The 22,792-nt window shown below is 44.4% G+C and overlaps 1 pseudogene; it reads right to left on the bottom strand.

Annotated features, from left to right (window-relative positions):
* Positions 1-12,804: 12,804 nt before the first annotated feature.
* LOC134318025 (uncharacterized) lies at positions 12,805-20,946 on the bottom strand (annotated as a pseudogene).
* Between the last annotated feature and the right edge of the window lie 1,846 nt (positions 20,947-22,792).

The raw sequence follows: 22,792 nt of genomic DNA, 5'->3' as shown, positions 1-22,792 counted from the left end.
GTATATAAATATATAAACACATTAGTAAATATGTTTTCATGTATACAAAAACATTTCCAGAATTCCTGAATAAAGACTTTTGGTTTTGCTATTATAAAAGCACAGTGTTTTGTAATGTTTTATGTAGTGTGTAATAACTGCTGTGTAGTGTTCATGCATTGGCTGGATTTGTGTGTATTTTGACAGCAGTGTTTGGTTTTAAGTGGAGATAAAACAGTTTTGAGTTGATGGTTTGATTTTGCAAGACAAGTCAGAGGTTTTGTGAAAGTAGCTTACATTTTGTGTTTTGTGTTTAATGTTTTAAGAAAAAGAGAGGAGATTTCAGGAAATGTGTTTTAGCAATTCAGAAAAACTGTAATATACACTAAACAAGAAAAATACTAGACTATGGCAGGCATGAAGAGGCTGCACCTCATCTCAGGTAATGTGTTTATGGCATATAAGAAGGCAGCTGTGGATCAGTTGGTGGAGACTATTTTGCCTTTGTTATGTCCGTTTGCTTCTGAGCTCATGTTGTTTTGGTTTGGAATGCTTTTGTCTAGTTAATGCCCTTTTAACAAGGGCATTAACTAAACAAAAGCATTCCAAACCAAAATCAATAGGCTAACGCTAATCTATTGATTACTAATAGCATTTAGGTTAGCTTTAGCATAGGTCATGTTTTAGTGAGGTGTCTTGTTCAGTCCTGTTTTGTTTCTTGTCTATTGTTTAAAATAAATCTAAGAAACAGCTCTGCATGTGTGTCAGCCCATCTTGTCACATCTTAGCCCAATTTGTTACACTAGATGTTTTAGTCCCACTCACTGTTAAAGTATAACACCAATTATATAAAATAAAGTCTATGACTTGAACTTTGTAGCAGCAGTTTGGGACACTTGCTCTAGCATGACCCCTGTGCACAAAACAAGGTCTACAAGAATATGGTTCGACAAGTGTGGTGTAGGCCAACTCCAGTGGCCTGCAAGAAGCCTTAACCTTGACACAACTGAACACCCTTAGGATGAACTGGAATGTTGAGCAACTCCATATTAATGCTGATTGTTTTGGGACATGATGTCATGGACAGGTGTCCACATATGGGTCATGGTGACGTTCCGGCCATGCAGCTCCAAACCTGCTAATAACAAATCTTGTCATCTTGTATGAATTTGGTGGGATTTGGAAATCTTATTTTAGCTCTATTAAGGGGTATAAATAGCACTTTTTATCCATTTAAAATTAAACCCACAACAAATTAAAGCGCAAAACGTCAAGGGGTCTGAGTAGTTTCTGAATCTACTGTGTTTTAAATTCAGCTAGGACCACTTTTTGTCCTCAGTCCAACTTCAATTGCTCTTTGAATTCTCTTTTAAGTCCTGAGCTATGTGCAGTGTGGAATTGATCATGCCCTCAAAACAAAGAAAAGCCATTTTACAGAGGGGTAAAGGAAGTGGTAATCGATTTTACACTGCATTGCCGAATATGCTTCAAGGGCACAATGATTCTTAGGCATGGTGATCTGAAGGCCACTGGGTGCATTTATCTTTAGCTTGGGGTTCGTAAAATACCCGTTGAATTGGTTTACCAGTGTGTATGGGTGCATTGGAACCTTGGAATATGAGCAAACATGATAAAATACACTTGCTTCTGTATAAAAGGTGTCATAATGCTTTGTTGTTTTGAGAGCAGGCATTATTCTTATGGCACCCACAAGCTGAATCTACTACTATTTTTAACACATGGCAAAGAGATATTGGAAGAAGAGTAAAAAATGCACAATATTTCCCCAAGGGACTGAGGTTTTATTCTCCTCACGCTGCTATATGCAACATTACTTATTATATGGTTTAAAAACTGCACTCTTGCTTTTAGTTTCATGAAGCTCAGAAAGTGCAGCGCTGTTATTGCATGTTTGTCAAAGTGAAAAAGGTGTAATAAAAAGAGAACATACACTATACTGCCAAAAGTATTCGCTCGTCTGCCTTCACACTCATATGAACTTGAGTGACATCCCATTCTTAATCCATAGGGTTTAATATGATGTCTGCCCACCCTTTGCAGCTATAACAGCTTCAACTCTTCTGGGAAGTCTTTCAACAAGTTTAGGAGTTTGTTTATGGGAATTTTTGACCATTCTTCCAGAAAAGCATTTGATGTTGGATCAGGCCTGGCTCACAGTCTCAGCTCTAATTCATCCCAAAGGTGTTCTATCGGGTTGAGGCCAGTCAAGTTCTTCCACACCAAACTTGCTCATCCATGTCTTTATGGACCTTGCTTTGTGCACTGATGTACAGTCATGTTGGAACAGGAAGGGGCCATCCCCAAACTGTTCCCACAAAGTTGGGAGCATGAAATTGTCCAAAATCTCTTGGTATGCTGAAGCATTAAGAGTTCCTTTCAGTGAAATTAAGGGGCCGAGCCCGACTCCTGAAAAACAACCCCACATCATAATCCCCCCTCCACCAAACTTTACACTTGGCACAATACAGTCAGACAAGTACCGTTCTCCTGGCAACCACCAAACCCAGACTCGTCCATCGAATTGCCACACGGAGAAGCGTGATTTGTCACTCCAGAGAACACGTCTCCTCTGCTCTAGAGTTCAGTGGCAGTATGCTTTACACCACTGCATCCAACGCTTTGCATTGCGCTTGGTGATGTGAGACTTTGATGCAGCTGCTCGGCCATGGAAACCCATTCCATGAAGCTCTACACACTGTTCTTGAGCTAATCTAAAGCCACATGAAGTTTGGAGGTCTGTAGTAGCGATTGACTCTGCAGAAATTTGTCAACCTCTGCGCACTATGCGCCTCAGCATCCGCTGACCCCGCTCTGTCATTTTACGTGGCCTACCACTTGGTGGCTGAGGCTCTGTCATTTCCAATCACTTCCACTTTGTTATAATACCACTGACAGTCGACTGTGGAATATTTAGTAGCGAGGACCATGCTGGAATTCACTGAGCTCCTAAGAGCGACTTATTCTTTCACTAATGTTTGTAGAAGCAGTCTGCATGCCTAGGTGCTTGGTTTTTACACCTGTGGCCATGGAGGTGATTGGAACACCTGAATTCAATGATTTGGATGGGTGAGTGAATACTTTTGGCAATATAGTGTAAGTAAACAAACTACATATTTTCATTATTAAACACCTACATTACCGTGATTTATCCCTTAGCAACTGCTAAGAGTACCTCAATTTACATTAATTAGCCATTTGTTAAGGTTTTTTCTGTTTTCTCTTTACTGTCCTAATATTAATAACCACTCTCTAGTTGTAAATGATCAGTTAATACACTAAACAGGCTTAATATTATGACCACTGACAGGTGACGTGAATAACACTGATTATCTCTTCATCACGACACCTGTTAGTGGGTGGGATATATTAGGCAGCAAGTGAACATTTTATCCTCAAAGTTGATGTGTTAGAAGCACCACTGTTGCTGAAAAATGAAAAATGTTGAGAACCCCCTGCTCCGAACTTGGGTCATTAAAGTTTTTTGCTGATCGCGTAGACAAAAATTGAGTAAAAGCTTTTTTTCTTGCACAGCAGTCTCTAAAGTCATAGTGATATAAAAATCACTCAATAGTGTCATTCATGTAACAGCTTTTAAATGTGTGGTTTTCTTGTGGTCTCAAAACCTAGTGAGCTCTCTACATAGCCGGCATTTTATATCATCCTACGCACGCTCCTGAGAAGAACTGTCTCAGTTCATAGATACCTTCAAATTCTGCCTACTGAGATGCCTTATTCTGACTGATGTATTATGACCAAATAATGAGGCAATCCCAGCATTCCGTGAGGCACAACTTTTCCCACTGCCTCAAATAAATCAGAGCCGGGGCTGGCATTAGTGGAAGAAGCATGACGCAATTGGGCAGTTGCCCAATATATATACACCGATCAGCCATAATATTAACATGTTTCTACACTCGCTGACCATTTTATCAGCTCCACTTACCATATAGGAGCTCTTTGTAGTTCTACAATTACTGACTGTAGTCCATCTGTTTCTCTGCATGCTTTGTTAGACTGCTGGAGTTTTTAAATAACGTGTCCACTCACTGTCCACTCTATTAGACACTCCTACCTAGTTGGTCCACCTTGTAGATGTAAAGTCAGAGACGATCGTTTATCTATTGCTGCTGTTTGAGTTGGTCATCTTTAAGATCTTCATCAGTGGTCACAGGATGCTGCCCACGGGGTGCTGTTGGCTGGATATTTTTTTGGTTGGTGGACTACTCTCAGTCCAGCAGGGACAGTGAGGTGTTTAAAAACTCCATCAGCGCTGCTGTGTCTTATCCACTCATACCAGCACAACACACACTAACACACCACCACCATGTCATTGTCACTGCAGTGCTGAGAATGATCCCCCACCCAATTAATACCTGCTCTGTAGTGGTCCTGGGAGAGTCCTGACCATTGAAGAACGGGGTGAAAGCAGGCTAACAAAGCATGAAGAGAAACAGATGGACTACAGTCAGTAATTGTAGAACTACAAAGTGCTTCTATATGGTAAGTGGAGCTGATAAAATGGACAGTGAGTGTAGAAACATGTTAATGTTATGGCTGATTGGTGTATATATATTTTCTCTACTTAGGCAGAGCTACTTAGGCAGCTGACTAGGTTTTAAGACAGATGCCTAGAAATCATTCAACCCTCTTTATTGTTTTGTAAATTTGATTGGGGAGGCACAGTGGTGCAGTGGCTAGCACTGTCACCTCACGGAAAGAAGGGCCTTGGTTTGATTCTCTGTCTGGGATGTCAGGGCCCACAAGTCCAAAATCCAATAAATCAGACCCACCCCGAGACTAACCAGGATAAAGCAGTGGTAAAAATGCTCACCTCAAACAACAGATCATTTGTTTATTTGGAATACCCTTGTAGTGTTTTGCAAACTTTACTAATGCAGCATTTTAAGGTTTTGCCAGTAATGTTTTTCCATGAAAACCATTTATGTTTGAAGAATTATATCATGCACACAAACAAACCTGGATTTTATTTAGAGACTTTGCAGATCTGTTAGTCTTGGGTAGTCATTTCAAATTAGTGTTGCACTTTATGTGACCAATGCAGGGTCCTCAAGTCTATGGAAAGAAACAACAATTTGGTTTACTGTTGCTTGATAAACACCCAGGTGTATTAGGATGGACTGAACAATCAGGGCCGCCACTCCACCAACTGGCATCGAAACAGCCAAAAGCTGCTGTGACACAGGCTGAGTTCCCTCTAAAAGATAAGGAGTACCAAATCTGCACCAGAAGAACACCAGACCAGATGCAGTCTTGCACAGTTTTAGAGAAAAGCAGATTGCCAACAGAGGAGCCAGCAACTGTAAGGAAAAAACCATAATAAACAGAAACACTCCCAGCAAAATAACACTCAACAAGGCACAGGCAACCTGTCAGTGAAAAGAAACCGACTGTCAATCACACCAGCCGTGCTGCCTACCTAGTCTGCCACTTTTATAATGAGCACTATTTTTTGCTTCATATTCTCTTCAAACTCATATTTCTCAAAGTAATAAAGCAATCATTTACAGACTCATTTTTCTCCTGGAAATGTCTGAAAGCGTTGAATCTCCCAGAAATCATTCAATCTTTTATTACAATCGTTCAGATGCATTTATCATAAATGTTTGTAACGATGAAGGATTGTGGTGGAAGAGACTGAAGATATGAGACATAGGACGTATATTATTAAATAATAGGTATATTTAATACAAATTGTTTGTGATGGACTACAGCTTGTGATTTTTCTATGCCCATATAAACAATTTGATAGCACTTATAAAGGATGGAACAGAGGTTGCTTAGCCAAGGTGGGAAATAAAAATAAAAACCATTATTTTATACACTGATCAGCCATAACATTAAAACCACCTCCTTGTTTCTACACTCACTGTTAATTTGATCAGTTCCACTTTGTAGTTCTACAATTACTGACTGTAGTCCATCTGTTTCTCTACATACTTTTTTAGCCTGCTTTCACCATGTTCTTCAATGGTCAGGAGCACCACAGATCAGGTATTATTTAGGTGGTGGATCATTCTCAGCACTGCAGTTACACTGACATGGTGGTGTTGTGTTAGTGTGTGTTGTGCTGGTATGAGTGGATCAGACACAGCAGCACTGCTGGAGTTTTTAAATACAGTGTCCACTCACTGTCCACTCTGTAAGACACTCCTACTTAGTTGGTCCACCTTGTAGATGTAAAGTCAGAGACGATCACTCATCTATTGCTGCTGTTTGAGTTGGTCATCTTCTAGACCTTCATCAGTGGTCACAGGATGCTGCCCATGGGCGCTGATGGCTGGATATTTTTGGTTGGTGGACTATTCTCAGTCCAGCAGTGACAGTGAGGTGTTTAAAAACTCCATCAGCATTGCTGTGTCTGATCCACTAATACCAGCACAACACACACTAACACAACACCACCATGTCAGTGTAACTGCAGTGCTGAGAATGATCCATCACCTAAATAATACCTGCTCTGTGGTGGTCCTGTGGGGGTCCTGACCATTGAAGAACAGGATGAAAGCAGGCTAAAAAAATATGTAGAGAAACAGATGGACTACAGTCAGTAATTGTGTAACTAGAAAGGGTTTCTATATGGTAAGTGGAGCTGATAAAATGGACAGTGAGTGTAGAAACAAGGAGGTGGTCATAATGTTAATCATGCTTGTGGAGCATGGGTAAAACTGTCCACAGTTAAGCTTGACATAGCAATGATCAAGAAAGAAGCCAATGTTTTCCTTTTTTATTACCAATAAACTTTACTTAAACTTTACGGTGTGGATTTTAGACAAGGCATTTATGCCCACAGCAATGCAGTCACTTTCTAATTTGTAACAGATGTTGGTTTTTTGTAGTTCTAGGGTTACATCTGACCAAGCAAACAAATTTTTGTTATTATTAAGTGATAGTTTAGGTGAAGTTCTCTTCCTGACCTTGGAAATCCTAAGCAATCTCACCAGGACAGCAAAGACAAACCCTTGTGTACCTACAGTTTGTTTAAGTTTTCTTTATTGAGAAACCTTCTGAGGGCAGCTTCACAAACAATTGGTTCCTTGAGGCAACCAATCAGAACACAGAGGGTTGAGAATTGTTTGCAAAGCTGCCATCAGAAGGTTTTTAATAAAGACTTCTAATAAAGACTTACAGGATAATATGATGAATACGGGGACTGGCAGTGGCAACCATAAGATCATTAATTAACAATTAAGGACTTCATGGCTGGACTGCCACTCTTGTTCAAGAAGCACAGGAGGGGTTGACTTGAATATGCCAGAAGGAATTGAGTTCTGGGACACAGTTCTGTGGAGTTCCTGTGTTTGGCCATATATATATTTTTCTGCTGCAGGAACTGGCAACCTTGACCAAGTAACTGGCATTATGAACTCACAAAATATTAAGGGATTTGGAGCAGGGACATTATGCCTTCTGTAATTAAACTTTCCAGCTAGACAATGAACCCAGGATTCAGTTCTGGAATATCCTGAAGTGGTCTTCTCAGTCTCCAGATTTAAAATTTATAGAAAATCTTTGGTGGGATTTAAAGAAAGCAGTTGTAGCACAAAATACTGTGTGACTCAATATGCTAGAGGCTTCTGCATGAGAAAAAAATGGACCAAGGCTGGGGGTTAAATTATGTCAAAATTATGTCAACTTATGTCCTCAAAATTGCTGGTATATTAATAATATTTTTGTTTTCCTTAATTCTATACTTTCTTTGATTTCTAATTGTATTCCATACATTTCAACCTCTCAATGTTTGGGGAGAAGATGAATGAGCAGCTGGGAACCTGCTGGTTTGAGTTTTTGGTCAGTAGCACTGGAGCACCACAGGGAACCATGCTCTTCCCTTTTCACTTCACCCTATACACCACTGACCCTTGATGGTGATAGACCAGAACCAGTCCCATTAATATCATGGGACAGGATGCTGAGCTGTTGACACTTAAAAATACCCGGGTGTGAAAGTAGACAGCTAATTGGACTTGAAGGTCAACACCTGAAGGTCAACAGAAAGATGATGGACAGACTCTACCACCCAAAGAGGTTCAAATCCTTTGGTTTGTGCAACAAGATGTTAAAAATCCTCTACCAGTCTGTTGTTGTAAGTGCTGTCTTCTTTGCTACAGTCTGTTAGGGAGGCAGAATCACAAGTGGAGATGCAAAGAAATGTAAACTGTCCAGGAGAGCTGGTTCAGTCTTGGGCTGCTCTCTGGATGGTTTTGAGGTGGTGGTGAAAGGGAGAACATTTGACAAGCTTACTGCTATTCTGGAAAACACATTACACCCCCTCTGTGACATTCTGGTCAGACGATGGAGCAGCAACAGAATCATTCAGGTCTGTCTTGCAGGGAACATTAGGGAACATCACACTCTATGCACTCGCCCTGGAAGACATTTATATTTAAAGCCTTTATCCAAAGCTACTTACTGTTGTAACCATTAGAATGCAAGCAATCGGGGGTTAAGCACCTTGCTCAGGGGCGCAACATTGGCAACTTGGCTGTGGTGTGGCATGAACCATTGACCTTCTGATCACTAGTCTAGATTACTAGACAACCATTAAGATAGTGGTTGCACTGGGAACAATACAGTAACACACCCTGGACAGGACACCGATACATCATGTGGCCTTGGCCACCACCACTCCCAGACTTCAAGCAATCATGTCTAAATAAGGATGCCCAGCCAACCAGTAGCACCGCTGGGAATTCAAATCCTGGATCACAGCAGTAGTGCTGTGGAATAGTAATCTTTCTACTGTGCCACCCGAACTCCAAAGAGAAAGAGAGAAAAAAGGGCATACACCCCACAGGGACATAAGCATAGTCTGTCCCAAATGAAAATCAAAAAAGGAAAGTGGCAATCCTCTCGCCCCACAGGAGAATAAAAAACTGGAATGTATAGATTAAAGGGAAAGGATGAAAGCTGAGTTATCACAATGCCAGCTACTTAGTCCACCAGCCAGTGATAACTCTTTAGAAAGAGAAACACAAAGGGAACACTATTAAACCCGCAGCTGCTAAAAAGAGAAAACAGGCAGTGATATTCAGGATGTATATCACTTAGCAGCTTACTGCAAAAAGAGTTTAAAGAATGTGGTGGGAAAAAAAGAGCTGGACATAGTCCAGCCCAGCATACCGGCCCCGCAATGTTTGCTTGTATCTGACACACACCACACAATGAGTCTAAGGCAAGGTGGCCCATGAAGCCCATATTTTAAGGTCTCCCCCAGATGCTCACGTGCCCATTGTTGGCGCTTTCGGTGGTGGACAGGGGTCAGCATGGGCACCCTGACTGGTCTGCAGCTATGCAGCCCTATATGCAACAAACTGTGATGCACTGTGTATTCTGACACCTTTCTATCAGAACCAGCATTAACCTCTTCAGCAGTTTGAGCTACAGTAGCTGGTCTGTTGGATCGGACCACACGGGCCAGCCTTCGCTCCCCACGTGCATCAATGAGCCTTGGCCACCCATGACCCTGTCGCCGGTTTACCACTGTTCCTTCCTTGGACCACTTTTGATAGATACTGACCACTGCAGACCGGGAACACACCACAAGAGCTGCAGTTTTGGAGATGCTCTGATCCAGTCGTCTAGCCATCACAATTTGGCCCTTGTCAAACTCACTCAGATCCTCTGTTGAGGATCAACTTTGAGGATAAAATGTTTACTTGCTTAATATATCCCACCCACTAACAGGTGCTATGATAATCAGTGTTATTTACTTCACCTGTCAGTGGTCATAATGTTATGCTGAGTCAGTGTACATGTCCTTTTAAGATGTTTTAAGAAGTGAACACAGTAAGAACAAAAGTCAGAAAAAGATGAACTTTACAATATGCTTAGGACTAAGAGAAATGGTTAAACTTTGCACTAACTGAATAACACGGCTATGCATTGTTGACATTCCTCTCAGAAACCTCATTCTTGTTCAGTTCACTCATTTCTGGTGTACATCATTTTCAGCTGATTGAATAACTGCATGATGATTCGAATCTTTCAAACAGTTAGAGACTGGTCTAGACTTAAACAGTCATACAGTCTAATCTGAATTCTGATTCATGAGAGACTCCTAAATGTCAGGCTTCCCTCTCAAACTCAAACTTGATTCTCAAAAGATCATAACATCACAGACATCCAGAGAGAAAAATATTAGTTGCACATGAACTTTGGCTGAGGGAGAATCAATGGATTCAGTTCAGAGCTGAAATTAAATGTGTGGCCCAGACGTTCACTCACAATGCGCTTATTCAACCATAACTCGCTATATCAGTTTTCAATCATGGGTAGAAAACTGTGGATCAAAGGAGAAGAAACTTAAAAAAAAAGATGTTAGAGAAAACCTGGCTAGTCATTACCTTTGGTCATCTTTTAAAAAGAAAGTTATGTTTGTGTGTAAACCTTATCTGATGAAGCATATTTATGTTGCAGGGGGGGCGGGATGCAGAAAATGTCGCCACAAATTCTCACTAGATGTCTTGTACATGTTGTGTCAGCATCATGCCATGTTTCACATAGGAATTAAAAGTCAATCTGCTCCAGAAAGGTAGGATTAGAGGATGTAATCAGATAGAATTACCGAAAAAATACAACCCCAAATCAGAAAAAGTTGGGATAGTATGGAAAATGCAAATAAAATAAAAATTCAGTGTTCCTTACATTTACTTTGACTTTCCTTTGATTGCAGACAGGATGGACCTGAGATATTTCATGTTTTATTTGCTCAACTTCATTTCATTTATTAATAAACATCCATTCCTGCATTTCAGGCCTGCAACACATTTCAAAAAAAGTTAGGACGGGGGCAATTTAGGGCTAGTAATGAGGTGGAAAAAACTAAATAATAATGTGATGTCAACAGGTGATTGTAATCATGGTTTGGTACAAAAGCAGCATCCAGGGAAGGTAGATGCAGGATAGATGGATGGATGGATGGATAGATGGATGGATGGATGGGTAGGTAGGTAGGTAGGTATTAATCTCGAAGGAAATTAGACCGGGTGTTCCAATACTTTTGACCACATAGTGTATATCTGTGCACTGTGAAAAGCATTATACTTACCATGTGGCAGCCACAGTCATATATACAGTGCCTTGCAAAAGTATTCAGCCCCCTTGAACTTTTCAACCTTTTGCCACATTTCAGGCTTCAAACATAACGATATGAAATTGTAATTTTTTGTGAAGAATCAACAACAAGTGGGACACAATCGTGAAGTGGAACGAAATTTATTGGATATTTTAAACTTTTTTTAGAAATAAAAAACTGAAAAGTGGGGCGTGCAATATTATTCAGCCCCCTTGCGTTAATACTTTGTAGCGCCACCTTTTGCTGCGATTACAGCTGCAAGTCGCTTGGGGTATGTCTCTATCAGTTTTGCACATCGAGAGACAGAAATTTTTGCCCATTCTTCCTTGCAAAACAGCTCGAGCTCAGTGAGGTTGGATGGAGAGCGTTTGTGAACAGCAGTTTTCAGCTCTTTCCACAGATTCTCGATGGGATTCAGGTCTGGACTTTGACTTGGCCATTCTAACACCTGGATACGTTTATTTGTGAACCATTCCATTGTAGATTTTGCTTTATGTTTTGGATCATTGTCTTGTTGGAAGATAAATATCCGTCCCAGTCTCAGGTCTTTTGCAGACTGCAACAGGTTTTCTTCCAGAATGGTCCTGTATTTGGCTCCATCCATCTTCCCATCAATTTTAACCATCTTCCCTGTCCCTGCTGAAGAAAAGCAGGCCCAAACCATGATGCTGCCACCACCATGTTTGACAGTGGGGATGGTGTGTTCAGGGTGATGAGCTGTGTTGCTTTTACGCCAAACATAACGTTTTGCATTGTGGCCAAAAAGTTCGATTTTGGTTTCATCTGACCAGAGCACCTTCTTCCACATGTTTGGTGTGTCTCCCAGGTGACTTTTTATAGATATCTTTGAGAAATGACTTTCTTCTTGCCACTCTTCCATAAAGGCCAGATTTGTGCAGTGTACGACTGATTGTGTCCTATGGACAGAGTCTCCCACCTCAGCTGTAGATCTCTGCAGTTCATTCAGAGTGATCATGGGCCTCTTGGCTGCATCTCTGATCAGTCTTCTCCTTGTTTGAGCTGAAAGTTTAGAGGGACGGCCGGGTCTTGGTAGATTTGCAGTGGTCTGATACTCCTTCCATTTCAATATGATCGCTTGCACAGTGCTCCTTGAGATGTTTAAAGCTTGGGAAATCTTTTTGTATCCAAATCCGGCTTTAAACTTCTCCACAACAGTATCTCGGACCTGCCTGGTGTGTTCCTTGGTCTTCATGATGCTCTCTGCGCTTTAAACAGAACTCTGAGACTGTCACAGAGCAGGTGCATTTATACGGAGACTTGATTACACACAGGTGGATTCTATTTATCACCATCAGTCATTTAGGTCAACATTGGATCATTCAGAGATCCTCACTGAACTTCTGGAGTGAGTTTGCTGCACTGAAAGTAAAGGGGCTGAATAATATTGCACGCCCCACTTTTTAGTTTTTTATTTCTAAAAAAAGTTTAAAATATCCAATAAATTTCGTTCTACTTCACGATTGTGTCCCACTTGTTGTTGATTCTTCACAAAAAATTACAATTTCATATCGTTATGTTTGAAGCCTGAAATGTGGCAAAAGGTTGAAAAGTTCAAGGGGGTTGAATACTTTTGCAAGGCACTGTATATATATATATATATATATATATATATAGTTCTTGAATACACCACTAGGTGCTACTTGGACACATCATCAGTGATGAACCCGAGGTCCTTGGGTGTTTCGGGTCTTTGATCATCAAACACCCTCGCTCGGGCGACCCAGCCGGGGGTGATCAGCCCCCAACTTGTGTCCAAGTGGCCTGCTACTCCAAGGGTCCCCCCTCCGGATCCATAGCCATCTTGAGGCTTTCTCCGCAGCCTCTATGATGTTCCTAATGGCTTTTCTGCACAGCTGCCCCTTAACTCCAAGGAGCTTCAAGGTGCGGGGTAGAGACTGGCCAGCAAAACCCCTGCACCCCACCTCGACTGGTTCGCATCGGGCTTTCCAGCCTTTGCTCCGACACTCAGCCACTAACTCAGAGTATTTGGCCCTCTTACGTTCATTGGCCTCCTCAACTCTGTCTTCCCAGGGAACAGTCAGCTCCACCAGGACCACTTGCTTTGTTGACTCCGATGTCAACACCACGTCTGGGCGGAGTGCAGTGGCCAAGATGTGCTCTGGGAACTTAAGCTGTTTCCCCAGGTCGACTTGGAGTTCCCAGTCTCGTGCTGTGGTGAGAAGCCCTCCAGAGGAACCTGGCTGATGTTGTGCCTGCTCTCCAGCTCTGACGAAGGTAATGAGCTTCTTTCGGGGGGGGCTGGTATCTGCAGTTGGAGATTGCTATGCTGAGCGTATCTGCCAGAGCCCTAAGGACCTGGTCATGTCGCCAGCGATAACGCCCTTCCCCCAAGGCCTTCGGGCAGCAACTGAGGATATGCTCTAGCGTGGCTCTCCTCTCACATAACTGGCATGCCGCGGTGTCTGCCATACCCCAGCGCTGCAAATTGGTTGGGCTTGGAAGAACGTCATACACGGATAGGATGAGAAACTTGAGGTGCTGGGGCTCCAGTCTCCAGAGCTCTGGCCAGGTAATTTTCCGCTTTTCGGCGTGTTCCCACCTTGTCCAGGCGCCTTGTTGGTACATAGCCACCATCTTGATCCACCGATTTTCCTCCACTTCTACTCGGATCTCATCCTGTACCATTTGACGTCTCTCCATTCTTCCAGCTTTATCGTAGCGAGGTTTAGAGAAGCTACCAAGCCCAGCCCGACCCACTCAAATCAAATCAAATCAAATCAAGGTTTATTTGTCACATACATGGTCATACACAGTACAACTGGCAGTGAAATGCTTTAGTGACTGCTCCGCCACAGTAATTACAAAACTACAAAATAGTTAAAAAATATATTATACAACAAAATATAAAAAGTTTTTAAAAGTAAGAGTTTAGGACATTAGAAAAATTAACAATATAATTAAAAAGAGCAATTTAAAGTAAAGTGAACATCAGAAGAATTACAATATAATTACAAGGGGCAGTTTAAAGTGAACAAGTGTGTAAAGTGACAAGTAGTGCAGAAACTGTGCAACATGATGCTACATAATGCTATACAGATGTGATAAATAATAAATACACAATACTAATCTATACATATACATACATACAGTGTATCACAAAAGTGAGTACACCCCTCACATTTCTGCAAATATTTCATTATATCTTTTCATGGGACAACACTATAGACATGAAACTTGGATATAAGTTAGAGTAGTCAGTGTACAGCTTGTATAGCAGTGTAGATTTACTGTCTTCTGAAAATAACTCAACACACAGCCATTAATGTCTAAATAGCTGGCAACATAAGTGAGTACACCCCACAGTGAACATGTCCAAATTGTGCCCAAATGTGTCGTTGTCCCTCCCTGGTGTCATGTGTCAAGGTCCCAGGTGTAAATGGGGAGCAGGGCTGTTAAATTTGGTGTTTTGGGTACAATTCTCTCATACTGGCCACTGGATATTCAACATGGCACCTCATGGCAAAGAACTCTCTGAGGATGTGAGAAATAGAATTGTTGCTCTCCACAAAGATGGCCTGGGCTATAAGAAGATTGCTAACACCCTGAAACTGAGCTACAGCATGGTGGCCAAGGTCATACAGCGGTTTTCCAGGACAGGTTCCACTCGGAACAGGCTTCGCCAAGGTCGACCAAAGAAGTTGAGTCCACGTGTTCGGCGTCATATCCAGAGGTTGGCTTTAAAAAATAGACACATGAGTGCTGCCAGCATTGCTGCAGAGGTTGAAGACGTGGGAGGTCAGCCTGTCAGTGCTCAGACCATACACCGCACACTGCATCAACTCGGTCTGCATGGTCGTCATTCCAGAAGGAAGCTGACGCACAAGAAAGCCAGCAAACAGTTTGCTGAAGACAAGCAGTCCAAGAACATGGATTACTGGAATGCCCTGTGGTCTGACGAGACCAAGATAAACTTGTTTGGCTCAGATGGTGTCCAGCATGTGTGGCGGCGCCCTGGTGAGAAGTACCAAGACAACTGTATCTTGCCTACAGTCAAGCATGGTGGTGGTAGCATCATGGTCTTGGGCTGCATGAGTGTTGCTGGCACTGGGGAGCTGCAGTTCATTGAGGGAAACATGAATTCCAACATGTACTGTGACATTCTGAAACAGAGCATGATCCCCTCCCTTCGAAAACTGGGCCTCATGGCAGTTTTCCAACAGGATAACGACTCCAAACACAACCTCCAAGATGACAACTGCCTTGCTGAGGAAGCTGAAGGTAAAGGTGATGGACTAAACCCAATTGAGCACCTGTGGTGCATCCTTAAGTGGAAGGTGGAGGAGTTCAAGGTGTCTAACATCCACCAGCTCCGTGATGTCATCATGGAGGAGTGGAAGAGGATTCCAGTAGCAACCTGTGCAGCTCTGGTGAATTCCATGCCCAGGAGGGTTAAGGCAGTGCTGGATAATAATGGTGGTCACACAAAATATTGACACTTTGGGCACAATTTGGACATGTTCACTGTGGGGTGTACTCACTTATGTTGCCAGCCATTTAGACATTAATGGCTGTGTGTTGAGTTATTTTCAGAAGACAGTAAATCTACACTGCTATACAAGTTGTACACTGACTACTCTAAGTTATATCTAAGTTTCATGTCTATAGTGTTGTCCCATGAAAAGATATAATGAAATATTTGCAGAAATGTGAGGGGTGTACTCACTTTTGTGATACACTGTATACACATAAAACAGTATACACGCATATACTTATATACACATACATATGTCCACATATATACACATACATACACATATAAATTAGATTGTGCACATTGTGTAAATGGTCCTAAATGCTGTTTTCGTTGAGGACACGAATAGCTTGTGGGAAAAAGCTTCTTCTCATCCTCTCCGTTTTGGCTTTTAGAGCACGAAAACGCCTCCCAGACTGTAACAAAGAAAACAGTCCATTACTGGGATGACTGGGGTCCTTTACTATCCTCCTGGCCCTTGTCCAGCACTGTTTCCTGTATATGGACTGCAGGTCAGGAAGCTCAGTCCGGATTATGCGCTCAGCTGAACGCACCACCCTTTGTAGAGCCTGCCTATCCTGCTTGGTGCTGTTTCCGAACCAGGTTGTGATGTTTCCCGTTATGATGGATTCAATGGTGCAGGTGTAGAAGTTACGAAGCACCTTGGATGGTAGTTTGAAGTCCCTTAAGCGTCTGAGGTGATAGAGACGCTGACGGGCCTTCTTTGCCAGCGCAGTGGTGTGGCAGGACCATGACAGGTCCTCAGAGATGTGAACTCCAAGGTACTTGAAACTGTCTACTCTTTCCACTGCGGTGCCACTGATCATAACGGGGTGATAGTTCCTCTCCTGCTTTCTGCTGCAGTCCACTATCAGCTCCTTTGTCTTGCTGACGTTGAGGAGGAGATTGTTGTCCTGGCACCAGTCCTCCAGGTGTTTAATCTCCTCTAGGTAGGCCCTCTCATCGTTGTTAGAGATCAGGCCCACCACAACAGTGTCGTCAGCAAACTTGACAATGGTGGTAGAGCTGGAAGTGGCCACACAGTCATGTGTGTACAGCGAGTACAGCAGGGGGCTCAGGACACAGCCCTGGGGGGCGCCAGTGCTAAGGGTGAGTGTGGGTGAGATGTGTTTACCTACCCGCACAGCTTGTGTTCTGTCCGTCAAAAAGTTAGAGATCCAGTGACACAAGGATGGATGAAGTCCCAGGTTCTCCAACTTGATGGTTAGTGTAGAGGGGATAATCGTGTTAAATGCTGAGCTGTAGTCAACAAACAGCATTTTAACATAATTACCCCTCCCAGCGTCCAGGTGTGTTAATGTGGTGTGAAGGAGGTAGGTGATGGCATCATCTGTGGAACGGTTGTGGCGGTATGCAAACTGTAAAGGGTCCATAGAGTCCGGAAGTGATGAAGTGATGAAGTCTCTGATGATCCTCTCGAAGCACTTCATCACAACTGATGTCAGGGCCACTGGGCGAAAGTCATTGAGGCAGGCTGGCTGGTTCTTCTTCGGGACTGGAACGATGACGGACTGTTTGAAGCACGCTGGTAAGATGCACTGGGTCAGGGACAGGTTGAAGATCACCGTGAACACCGGTGCTAGCTGGTCCGCGCAGGCTTTGATGACTTGGCCGGCGATCCCGTCCGGTCCTGCTGCTTTCCTGGTGTTCACTCTCCTGAAAGCTCTCCGTACATCACTCTCCCTGATGATGAGGGGTCTCTGCGTCCCGACGAGCTCCGTCTGCATGCTGGTCACACCGGTAGCGCTGATAGCATCATTAGCGCTGTTAGCGTTGCCGGCTGCAGCCTCGAAGCGAGCGTAGAAAGTGTTCAGCTCGGTTGCCAGAGACGCGTCCGCACTCACCAGTCTGGAGGGTGGGCTTCTGTAGTCCGTGATGGTCCGTAGTCCCTGCCACAGGGTTCTAGAGTCACTCTGCTGGAACTGTGTCTCTATCTTCTCCCCGTAGCGCCGCTTCGCCTCCTTCACCGCTCGCCGTACTCCGTAAGACGCAGCTTTATATTCCTCCATGTTACCGCTGATGAGCCCCGCGTTGTAGGCAGCGGTGCGAGAGTTCAGAGCGTCGCGGACGGTTTTATCCACCCACGGCTTCTGGTTGGGAAAAGTTTTCACTACGGTTTTCTCCACCGTATCGTCCACCAGTTTCCCAACAAATCCCACAACCGCTTCCGTAAACACGCTGACGTCATCAGCGGAGCTCTGTCGGAACATATCCCAGTCTGCGTCATCCAGAGCGTCCTGCAAGGTAGCCACCGATTGGTCCGTCCAGCGCGTGACCTCCCTCTGAACCGGAACCTCCTGTTTCAGCCTTTGTTTATATTTAGGCATGAGAAAGATGGCGGCGTGGTCTGATTTTCCAAACGGTGGGTGAGATTGTGCCTTATAACTGTCTTTAAACGGAGTGTAACAATGATCCAGTGTCCGTTTCCCTCTGGTGGGGCAGGTGATGTGCTGGTAAAAGTTCGGCACTGCACGTTTGAGGTTAGCGCTGTTAAAATCACCAACCACAATAAGCGCAGCGTCCCGGTGATGAGTCTGAAACTGTGTGAGTTTGTCATGAAGTTCACACAGTGCAGTGTCCGTGTTCGCCCGAGGTGGAATATAAACGGTGCTGACAATAACCGAAGTAAATTCCCGAGGAAGGTAGAAAGGACGAAACTTGAGTGCCAGAAGTTCCAGGTTAGGTGTGCAGGAGCGTGCAAGAGTAACGACATTGGTGTTATCACACCAGCTGCTGTTTACCATCATGCACACACCACCTCCTCTTGTCTTTCCCGACTCCATTGTTCTGTCCATGCGGTATACCGAGAAGCACTCGGCCGGCTGGATGGCGTGGTCCGGTACCGCTGGGTTCAGCCATGTCTCGGTGAAGCAGAGAAGGTTGCAGTCCCGAATGTCTCTCTGGAACTTGATCCTGGCCCGGAGGTCGTCGAGCTTGTTGTCCAGAGACTGGACGTTGGCTAACAGGATACTAGGCAGGGGAGCTCGGTGTGCCCTAGCCCTCAGCTTGTTCCTGACGCCGGCTCGTTTTCCTCGCGGCCGAAACTTCGGTTCCCGTCCTTTGTTGTCCCTCAGAATCTCCTTCGGCCACGATGAGTCCGGAGTTAAAAACGACGAAAGGTGAGTGGATTGTAGATTAATAGAAATAAGAGTACTTCTATCATAGCTGATACAAGCCGTGGTGAAAAGAAAAAGAGGTTAAAACCGCTAAAAAACTGCAAAATAAATAGAAATAGGTAAAACGTTGTCGGAGCAGTCGTGACGGCAGCCGACCTCACCGGCGCCATCTTGGATGTGCCACTGCTGTGTTACCCACCAAGATGTTGTGCTGCAGCCGTGCCTCAGCTCTGTCAATGGCTTCGTGGGCCTTCCACTTCCTCCCCGTTTTCACTTGGATTCCTGCGGTGGCGACTTTTTTGTCAGCGGAGTCCCTGTACATCATCAGCTCCCTGGAACGTGTGACCATAAACTCCTCTGACAAGCCGCTGATTGGAAGCTGCAGCATTGTGGAATGGCCATACAACGCGATGCTGCTAAGGGATCGGGGAAGCCCCATCCACCTGCGAAGAAACTGGCTGATGGTTCTTTCCAACGTCTCCACCATTGTTATGGGCACCTCATAGACAAGCAAAGGCCAAAGGAGTCTTGGCAGGACTCCATGTTGGTAAATCCAGGTTTTGAATTTCCCTGGCAGCCCCGACTTGTCTATAGCTGCAAGCCATGCAGTCAGGTCAGCCTTAGTTTGCTGGAGTGCACCGGAGTCCCTCAAGGAGCTGTTAAAGACCTTGCCCAAGCTCTTCACAGGTTTGTCAGTCACTGATGGAATTGTTGTCTCTCCTATGGCAAAGCGAAACCGATCGACCACCTTGCCTTTCTTCAAGACCAAAAACCTGGACTTGGCGGGCTTGAAGCTCATCCTTGCCCACGAGATGAGCCGCTCAAGCCCCTGGAGTAGCCATCTACAACTGGGCACAGAGGTTGTGGTGACTGTGAGATCGTCCATAAATGCTCTTATTGGGGGCTGCCGCGTTCCAGATTTTGACAGAGGGCCTCTGCACTCCACCTCAGCAGACTTCACAATCATGTTCATAGCCAAGGAGAAGAGTGGCACCGAAATGGTGCAGCCTGTAATAATACCCTTCTCCAGGCGTTGCCAGGCAGATGTTGATGATCCTGATGTTACCCTCAACTGGAAGTTGTTATAATAGTCCAGGATGAGGTTAGTGATAGCTACTGGCACATGATGTCTTGTCAACGCTGTTTCCACGAGTTTGTGGGGGATGGATCCATAGGCGTTCGTTAGGTCCAGCCAGAGTGTTGCCAAATCCCCTCTGCTTGCCTTTGCCTCCCGGATGAGCTGCGAGACCACACCCGTGTGCTCTAGGCATCCTGGAACACCAGGGACTCCACCCTTCTGCACTGAGGTGTCAATATAACCGTTCTTCAAGAGGAAGTCAGTCAGCCGTTGGGACACTATCTTAAAGAAGATCTTCCCTTCGACGCAGAGCAGCGAGATGATGCGGAATTGGTCGATTTTACTCACGTCCTCTTCCTTTGGGATCCAGACTCCCTCTGCAGCCCGCCACTGGGCGGCGACCTTCTTCCTACGCCAGATCACCTTTAAGATCTTCCAGAGTCGCACAAGCAGCTTGGGACACTGCTTGTAGACTCTGTATGGGACCCCACTAGGGCCTGGAGAGGAGCTTGATCTTGCAGCCATCACTGCATCTTTGACCTCTTTCAGGGTAGGCTCTGCGGTATTAAACTGCACCACGGGCACTGGTGGCTTTACCAGGGCCTCACATGGGCCTAGATCTTGCTCCCTTAAAGGATCGCTGAAGGTGGTTTTAAGGTGGTGGTTAATATCCTCTACCGAACACTTCAGGGTGCCACTGTTCTTCTGCCCCAGTAGACGCTTAGTGAAGCTGAATGGGTTGGTGATGAATGCCTTGCGCTTCTTAGCCCTCTCCTTCCCCTTCCTCCTGTGCCATTCAGCTCGCCCAAGTGTGATTAGCTTGCTCCTCAAGATCTGCCTGAGTTCGGACAAGGCACCTCTCTCCTCCTCGTTTGCTGCCCTGAACTGACATTTCAAAATCTTCAGTTCTTGTCTCAGATGGCTGATCTTAAGCTCCCGTCGGTTGGGTCTCGATGTTTGCCTGCTCGCGGGCCTTTCTGTCACCCCAAACCGCTCTGCACCGATTGATGTTATCAAGGTGCACATAGCCTGGAGTTTATGGTCCACATCGCCCTTCACAGTCTCCAGGATCTTGTCTAAGTCCATATCCAGGTGAAGCCACTCCTTGTTGTTTGCGGCAGGCCACTTAACCCGGTGATGTTCTGGTTCTGCGGGGGGACTGATGCAGCTTGGAGGTTCCGGACACTGTGGGGTAGTTCCGGGCCCGGCTCCTCCTCCGTCTGACCAGGGTTTGTGACTGGCACTTTATCTATAGTGCTAGCCACTGCCCCTGAGCGTCGCCTCACTTGTCCTCCCTTCAGGCAGGCCATCTTGGTCTGATGGATTTTGAGACCTGTCGGGTTTTTGCACACCTTGCCGCAGATGCAGACTGTGCTCTTTGTCGATTGTCCATTTGCTAGGGTCAATGCTGGTAAATCAGTCCGATTGGGATTCTCATCCTCCCCCCCTCTCGGGAATCCCTGGGGGTATGATTCAGAAGGGTTCATCGTAGCTTACTTTGGGTGCTCCTTCACAGGAACTGCAGTTCGGGGTGCTAGCCCTTGCTGCCCCGGTATATATATATATATATATATATACACAGGAAATATATAGCAAACGCTGATATATATAAATCGAAACCTGATATATATAAATTGAAACTTGATATATATAAATCGAAACCTGATATATATAAATTGAAACTTGATATATATAAATCAAACCTGATATATATAAATTGAAACTTGATATATATAAATCAAACCTGATATATATAAATCGAAACCTGATATATATAAATTGAAACTTGATATATATAAATTGAAACTTGATATATATAAATCGAAACCTGATATATATAAATCGAAACCTGATATATATAAATTGAAACCTGATATATATAAATTGAAACTTGATATATACAGGGGTTGGACAAAATAACTGAAACACCTGTCATTTTAGTGTGGGAGGTTTCATGGCTAAATTGGACCAGTCTGGTGGCCAATCTTCATTAATTGCACATTGCACCAGTAAGAGCAGAGTGTGAAGGTTCAATTAGCAGGGTAAGAGCACAGTTTTGCTCAAAATATTGCAATGCACACAACATTATGGGTGACATACCAGAGTTCAAAAGAGGACAAATTGTTGGTGCACGTCTTGCTGGCGCATCTGTGACCAAGACAGCAAGTCTTTGTGATGTATCAAGAGCCACGGTATCCAGGGTAATGTCAGCATACCACCAAGAAGGACAAACCACATCCAACAGGATTAACTGTGGACGCAAGAGGAAGCTGTCTGAAAGGGATGTTCGGGTGCTAACCCGGATTGTATCCAAAAAACATAAAACCACGGCTGCCCAAATCACGGCAGAATTAAATGTGCACCTCGACTCTCCTGTTTCCACCAGAACTGTCCGTCGGGAGCTCCACAGGGTCAATATACACGGCCAGGCTGCTATAGCCAAACCTTTGGTCACTCGTGCCAATGCCAAACGTCGGTTTCAATGGTGCAAGGAGCGCAAATCTTGGGCTGTGGACAATGTGAAACATGTATTGTTCTCTGATGAGTCCACCTTTACTGTTTTCCCCACATCCGGGAGAGTTACGGTGTGGAGAAGCCCCAAAGAAGCGTACCACCCAGACTGTTGCATGCCCAGAGTGAAGCATGGGGGTGGATCAGTGATGGTTTGGGCTGCCATATCATGGCATTCCCTTGGCCCAATACTTGTGCTAGATGGGCGCGTCACTGCCAAGGACTACCGAACCATTCTGGAGGACCATGTGCATCCAATGGCGGTGCCGTGTATCAGGATGACAATGCACCAATACACACAGCAAGACTGGTGAAAGATTGGTTTGATGAACATGAAAGTGAAGTTGAACATCTCCCATGGCCTGCACAGTCACCAGATCTAAATATTATTGAGCCACTTTGGGGTGTTTTGGAGAAGCGAGTCAGGAAACGTTTTCCTCCACCAGCATCACGTAGTG

This window comes from Trichomycterus rosablanca, chromosome 7, assembly GCF_030014385.1.
Source record: "Trichomycterus rosablanca isolate fTriRos1 chromosome 7, fTriRos1.hap1, whole genome shotgun sequence".
In the NCBI taxonomy this organism is placed as follows: Eukaryota; Metazoa; Chordata; class Actinopteri; order Siluriformes; family Trichomycteridae; genus Trichomycterus; species Trichomycterus rosablanca.
This window is presented reverse-complemented; position numbering and strand designations above follow the sequence as displayed.